The sequence below is a fragment of the Rana temporaria genome, chromosome 5, assembly GCF_905171775.1.
Source record: "Rana temporaria chromosome 5, aRanTem1.1, whole genome shotgun sequence".
Lineage (NCBI taxonomy): Eukaryota > Metazoa > Chordata > Amphibia > Anura > Ranidae > Rana > Rana temporaria.
The window spans coordinates 17,285,510-17,292,958 of NC_053493.1; the positions used below are offsets into that span (position 1 = coordinate 17,285,510).

General features: G+C 47.1%; 1 pseudogene; it reads left to right on the forward strand.

Moving 5' to 3' along the window:
• The first annotated feature begins 1,500 nt into the window (after positions 1-1,500).
• On the forward strand, positions 1,501-1,680 carry LOC120942237 (annotated as a pseudogene).
• The last annotated feature ends 5,769 nt before the right edge of the window (positions 1,681-7,449 follow it).

Here is a 7,449-nt window from a genome sequence, read left to right on the forward strand (position 1 = left end):
TCAGGTCCGCGCTGTAGCTGTCATTCGGCTATAGCGCGGGTCTCAAGACGTTAATTCATGTAGCTTCAGGAAGACGTCCAGATACGACGAAATGTGTTGGGACAGAGCCTTGGGAAGCAGTGGCGGCCTCTCCATTAGCCGCTCCCCAAATCCATGCGTCGGGCCCCTAATCTACATGCAGGATCCCCATGGCATGGATTTCAATGGGGTTTATTTTTTTAAGCACATGATTAGAGTCAGAGACTCTAATTGGCTTAACAAAAAGGTGGGCTCCCAGCCAATCGGGTCTCAGAACTCACTTCCTGTTTGGTCAGGAGGAGAAGCAATGGCCCTGGCTCTTCCCTCTGCAAGCTGGAGCGAGAAGCAGCCTCCTAAGTTAAGGCTGGACTGATCATCGCCTTCCTGTCCAATAGCCGCCTTCCCATCCGATCTCCACCTTCCTGTCTGTCTCCCACAGAAGGGGGGCTGGGTGGCTGTGCGAGTGAAGGGGACAGGTTTGTTTGCCGCCCCCCAAACTATTAAGCACCAGCTGCCATTGTTGGGAAGTGACATCACCTCCGCTTACAGTTGAATGCACACCGGCTTTTTGGACCAGTGTGCAACAGCCCTCCCTCTAGAGCAGTGGCCTCAAAACTGTGGCCCGTGGGCCGGATGTGGACCGTTGCTTGCTTTATCTGGCCTTTGGGGCACCATGCCATCCGCTGACACCAATGATAAGGTACCATTCTTCCCACAGACACTAATGATTAAGCACCATTCCTCCCACTGACACCTTCCTTTGGCCACAGTCTGGCCCCTCTAAAGATTTTAAGGACAGTAAACTGGCCCTTTGGTCTGAAAGCTTGGAGTCTTCTGCCCTAGATGCTACACTAGCCCATACTTTGAGTAATTTCTCAGAGTGTGTCTAAGCGGCAGCTGCCAGGCAATCAGGAGGGGATCCTGGCACCTCTCAAATGCCTTTTTTTCTATCTTTACCAAATGTCAGTCAATAATGGCACTAAAATGCCACAAACACAGACGAGTGCCAAGCACCACTGGCTTGAATGGCGATACCACATATCATCTCGCCATGCAGTGTTTTTTCTTATTTTTGCTAAACAGAAGTTTATAATGGGGCTAACATGGTACACACATGAGCCAAGTGCCTAGCACCATTGAGATAAATGGCCATGTTTGACAGATAGTGCCACCTGCTATTACTGCCCACACAAGGTGGCAGAAAGAAAAAAATCAATAATTCATGTTAAGCTGTTGAAAGCAAGTTGTCAATCTTACATTCTGGTCATGTTTTTTTACATGGTATTTCAATATCCCCAATATGTAATGACTTATTGCATTTTTCCTGGATTGGAAGACATTTTGTTATGGCTTGACATATTGTATTTGAGAAGCTGTGCCACAAGAAAAAATAAATAAAAAAATACCAGCTGATGCAAGCTGATGAGATGATGGTGTATCCTATCAGCTTGCCATCCTACGGTCTGGTATCTGATGTAGGGGGAACCTTTTTTGCCTTTTGGCTAAGATCAAGAGTAGTATCTGTTCTTATCAGTGTCCATTAAGGGAGTTGTGCCAACATTCTGGCATGTTGGCTAAGATGGCTGGCTATATAGTATCCTTGCTGGTATGATGGAGGTCCTGAGGGCTCTCCCCATGGGGAAAAAAAATTAAGTGCCCATTGAGCAGGGTGGGATTATTTCTCTGGTGTGGAGAGTTTCAGAGGGGCCCATTGTCTGCTGACCGGAGCAGTGCTACCTTGTCTGGACAGGGGTCGGGTAGGCAGAGTGCCTACAACGTAAAGCACCCCCTTGGCATAGTGCCCCAGGGGTGCCCCTAGTATCACTATGGGTTTGATACCCCACTGTGAGAAAGGGCACTAGGCCACAACACCACTTGTTTTTGGGCTAGGCCTTTTGGCTGAGACTGGGGAAATTTTTGTTACCAGGCCGCAAGGCGTTGTACATGTACTGGCACCTATTTCTTTTTTTTTATATATAGCACCCTCCTAAAGAGTCTGTTAGGATATTTGGAAAATATAGTTCCTTTTGGCTTATCTGTAATCATTGGATGATTGATTTCTTTGGGCTGTTCTGGATTTCACAGGTTGCAGGTTTGACTAGTTCCCCTGCCTTCTGGATGCAGTGCTCGGAGAGTCTAATGGGCATCTTGAATATCTATTGTGCGGCAGCCAAACCCTTTGGAGGTGTGCCCAGTAGGTGGCCAGGGAGAATAGAATAAAAAAATTGGGGTCTGGAGCAGCCAGGTTCTTGTCCCGCTGAAGAAGATTCACAGCCTCAGGGAATATTGCCCCTTTGGGGGCAATTCAACTGGAGTTTTCTGATGGTCATTGAGGTCACAGCTGTGGCAGAGCTATCAAAGGGGGAAGGGTGATTGGTGGCCTCTGTACTTGTAACAAGGTGGCAATTCTTCTCCTGCTCAGACAGCCAGACGCCGCTGACACAGGACACACAGGAAGTGGCACTGGGCTTCCTCCCCCTCCACTCTCTCCCCGAACCGATGTGCTGAAGAGCAGTGTCTGTATAGCTGCCCGCCGATGCCCTTCCATATTGGCTACCTCAGGGCCAATCAGGAGTAGAGGAAAGGGAACAGAGGACCATGGGACATGTAGTCCCGGTGGCAAGTTGCCTGATAGTAATTCCCGATGGGAAAAATACAACCCCAAGCAGGCCGGGCGGTACCAGAAGAGAGAGTAGGGACATGAGGCGGCTGAGTAGACCGGGGAGGACAGGGTAGAGCCCAAAGCAGAGAGAGTGGGCAGGGGAGAAGTGGCTTCCTGTCCTTGGTGGCTACCAAAGGAGCATATCATGGCCAGGATGGTGTGATAGCCTCGCCCACCAGCAGCTCCACGGTTGGAAGCAGGACAGCTAACTCAGGCATCGCTGTGTCGCTGGGTAATCAGGTTGCCAGATGGGCATCCATCCTCAGTTGGGCATCCCTGTTGAGCCTGTTCCAGGACATCCTTTCCTCTAGGTCTTGGTGTCGGCAGGATTGGTAAGGGGGTGGGAACACACCTTGAGCATACATTTAAAGAGAGACAATGCATGCAGATGCCTTTACCTTATCTTTTCATCAGAGCCCTCACAGGAGACACTTAACACCAGTTATCGTGTCACTGGACCTTATTGCATAGATATCTCTTTGGGCCCTTGTTGAGCTAGCTGAAGATACTGGATATCTCCACTAATAGGACTCCCACATTTCTTCTGCTACAAAGCTAAGGACTCAGGGTAAAAAAAATGGTACACATTAAGGAAGAAATCAAACTTTAAAAGTGTAAAGTTTAATAACGCATGATATTGTGTATCGCACTGGGCTTGATATTTTTAGAAAGAAAAAAATCTAATAGCGGGAGAGCAGAAGAATGTTCTACCGCTATCAGAATAAATGCTACATTCTGTGACTACATCTAAAGCACATAATATTCTTCCCCATAAATAAGAAAGCCTGGCCGTACACATTGTTTCTTTCCAGTTTCATCCGTGGCGTGACTGCCTTGTGATTCTCTGATATCACGATAGAAGGTTGTGTATTCATGTAACAACTTATTTTCTTTTGAATCGTCACACTGTTCCGTAATGCACCGAGCGATGCCGGGCCAGGAGGACAGATTAGAAAGGCCTCCTTGTTGTCTCCTTATCACAAGTCTGGTATAGTAATCCAGATTCGTGTGATGAGCAGAAATTACTCTTCGTTCTTGCCAGGAACACGACACTCAACACTCGCACTTAGCAAATGGAATTACATATCAACATACTTTGTATTATGAAAAAAAAAAAAAACACAACTTTCGTAACGTGCCCTCAATGGGCTAGTCCAGGGATCCTCAAACTACGGCCCTCCAGCTGTTGCAGAACTACATATCCCATGAGGCATTGTAAAACTCTGACATTCACAGACATGACTAGGCATTATGGGAATTGTAGTTCTTGAACAACTGGAGGGCCATAGTTTGAAGACCCATGGGCTAGTCCAACCAAATCTGATATTTCAGTGATAGGTCGATATCTGTCTATGTGCGGTGGCCATCATATGGGGTCACACTCATTTATTGTTGGATCATGGAAAAGTTATATTCACACCCTTTTTCTAGCTCTGTGTATTGTACCCATACAAACAAATTTTACAGAGGTGGTTAAACATCAAGAAAGAAACTATAAAATAATGATGAGATGGTATTGGAGTCCAGTAGATTTATATAAAATAAACGGAAGCAACTCGGAAACATGTTGGAGATGTCTTAACGATAGAGGAACAATGACACATATTTGGTATGAGTGTCCAACGGTGAAGGACTTCTGGTACAAGATATTTGATATCTATCGGTTGGCGTCGGGTTCCGAGATACAACCAAGTATTAATATCTCAATATTATCCATTATTCCAGGATCAATGAGAACTATTAGGACAGACATCCTTCACCATATGATAACAACTGCACGGACAATAATAGCTTGAAATTGGCAAAAAGCAGAAAGCCCTACAATAATTCCCTACCCTTCATGCAAATAGGAAATCTATCTCCAGGACCACATGGACACCACCCACCATCCTCGGACAAACCATTGCGCCAAGCAATAAAGTCAAAAGTCTCTGAGTCATCTTTGACGCAGACATGACGATGGATGCACAAATAGGATCAGTCGTCAGCGGTTCTCATCATCTGCTCCGCATGCTACGTAGACTCATCCCCTTCATCCCGGAACAGGACACAGCAGTAGTGGTTGGAACAATCATCAACTCACGACTCGACTACGCAAATTCACTCTATTTAGGACTACCGAAATACCAGATTTCACATCTACAAGTCGTCCAAAACACGGCAGCCAGACTGGTAACTGGTAAAAAGCCGTGGGAACCAATCTCCCCGGCATTGAGGTCCCTCCACTGGCTGCCCGTACAGGACCGGGTGACATTCAAGACACTCTGCCTCACCCACAAATGTACACAGGGTAAAGCTCCTCAATATTTAAACGAGAAAATAAAACCCTACGTCACCAAGCGCGTGCTCCGATCAACCAACCAAAACCTTCTCCAAATCCCCAAATCTCACTACAAATCTAAGGGAGAACGTAGATTCTCGGTCCAAGGACCACGGCTCTGGAATGCTCTACCCATGACCATCCGCTTGGAAGAAAACCATCGGGTTTTTAGGAAAAAACTGAAGACCCACCTCTTCTGAAAGACCTGTACAACTCTGGATGCCAAGCGCCTTGAGGCGATTAAGTTCGCATTTGTTGCGCTATATAAGTTTCTCACTCACTCACTCACTCACTCACTCACTTATAATAGAATGGGTTTGTGAGATGGGCGAAATACAACACATGGAGGAAATGATTACCACTTCCCGCCCGCCGTCCATCATATGACGTCCTTAAATTTGTGGGGGTATATCTGAATGATGGGTGCAGCTACAGGCATCGTTCAGAGATCGTCTTTTTCAGCCAGCGATTCCCTACACCATAAAAATGATAATTTTCCTGACAATCCTCTCCAGGCTGCGGGCCATCCCTGCTGCTTGTGCACCTTTTTCTATCACACTTTTCCCTTCCACATAACTTCCCATTAATGTGCTTTGATACAGCACTTTGGGAACATACAACTTCTTTTGCAATTACCTTTTGAGGCTTTCCCTCCTTATGGAGGGTGTCAATGATGGTTTTCTGCACAACTGTCAGGTCAGCAGTCTTTCCCATGATTGTGATTCCTACTGAACCAGACTGAGAGACCATTTAAAGGCTCAGGAACCCTTTGCAGGTGTTATGGCTTAATTAGCTGATTAGAGTGGGACACTTTGAGCCGAGAATATTCCACCTTTTCACAATATTCTAATTTTCTGAGATTGTGGATTTGGGGTTTTCATGAGCTGTAAGGCATAATCATCACAATGATGACAAATCACGGCTTTTGAACTATCTTGCTTTGCATGTAATGGCCGGGATTCAGAAAGGACTTACGACGGCATATCTCCAGATACGGCGTCGTAAGTCAAAATGAGCACCGTCGGATCTATGCGCTTAATCAGAAAGGCAGTTACGCCTGAATTTGGCCAAGATACGACCAACGTAAGTCTCTTACGCCGTCGTATCTTGGGTGCATATTTACGCTGACTGCAAGGGGCGCTTCCATAGATTTACGTGTCGAATATGCAAATGACCTAGATATGCCGATTCACGAACGTACTTGCGCCCGTCTGATTTAGCTACGCTGTTTACGTAAGGCGTATGTCCGGCGTAAGTTTACCCCTCATAAAGCAGGGGTAAGTCATGTTAGGGTATGGACGTCGGAACAGCGTTGTATTTTACGTCGTTTGCGTAAGTCGTACTTGAATAGGGCTGGGAGTAAGTTACGTTCACGTCGAAAGCATTGAGCCAACGTATCTTAAGGAGTATTTGCGACGTGATTCTGAGTATGCGCGCGCATGCGCCGTTCGATCGAACATGCATTTACATGGGGTCACGCTTCATTACAATAAAACACGCCCACTGCCTTGCTACTTTGAATTACGTGGGCTTACGCCGGCCCATTTACGATACGCCAACGTAACTTTGGGAGAAAGTGCTTTCTGAATACAGTACTTGCCTCTCAATGTTACGCCGGCGTAGCGCATATGGGATGCGCTACGCCTGCTCAAAGATACGACAATGTATCTGAATCGCGGCCAATGAGTCTATCTCATATATTAGTTTCACCTTTTAAGTTGCATTAGTGAAATAAATTAACTTTTGCACGATATTCAAATTTTACGAGTTTCACCATTGGTTCCACCACCTACCCACCTCTTTAATGTATACTGTTAGCACGGTTTAATGGTTCCACCACCTACCCACCTCTGAGCACTGTCCATTGGTCCACCCACCTCTGAGCACTGTCCAATAGTTCCACCCTCTACCCACCTCTGAGCACCATCCCTTGGTTCCACCCCCTACCCACCTCTGAGCACTGTCCATTGGTTCCACCCTCTACACACCTCTGAGCACCATCCATTGGTTCCACCCCCTACCCACCTCTGAGCACCGTCCATTAGTTCCACCCCATACCCATCACTGAGCAATGTCCATTGGTTCCACCCCCTACCCACCTCTGAAGACCATCCATTAGTTCCACCCCCTACCCACCTCTGAGCACCATCCATTGGTTCCACCCCCTACCCACCTCTGAGCACCATCCATTGGTTCCACCCCCTACCCACCTCTTAAACTTATACTGTTAGCATGGTTTAATGGTTCCACCACCTACCCACCTCTGAGCACTGTCCATTGGTCCACCCACCTCTAAAGCACTGTCCAATGGTTCCACCCCCTACCCACCTTTGAGCACCGTCCCTTGGTTCCACCCCCTACCCACCTCTGAGCACTGTCCATTGGTTCCACCCCCTACACACCTCTGAGCACCATCCATTGGTTCCACCCCCTACCCACCGCTATAGCG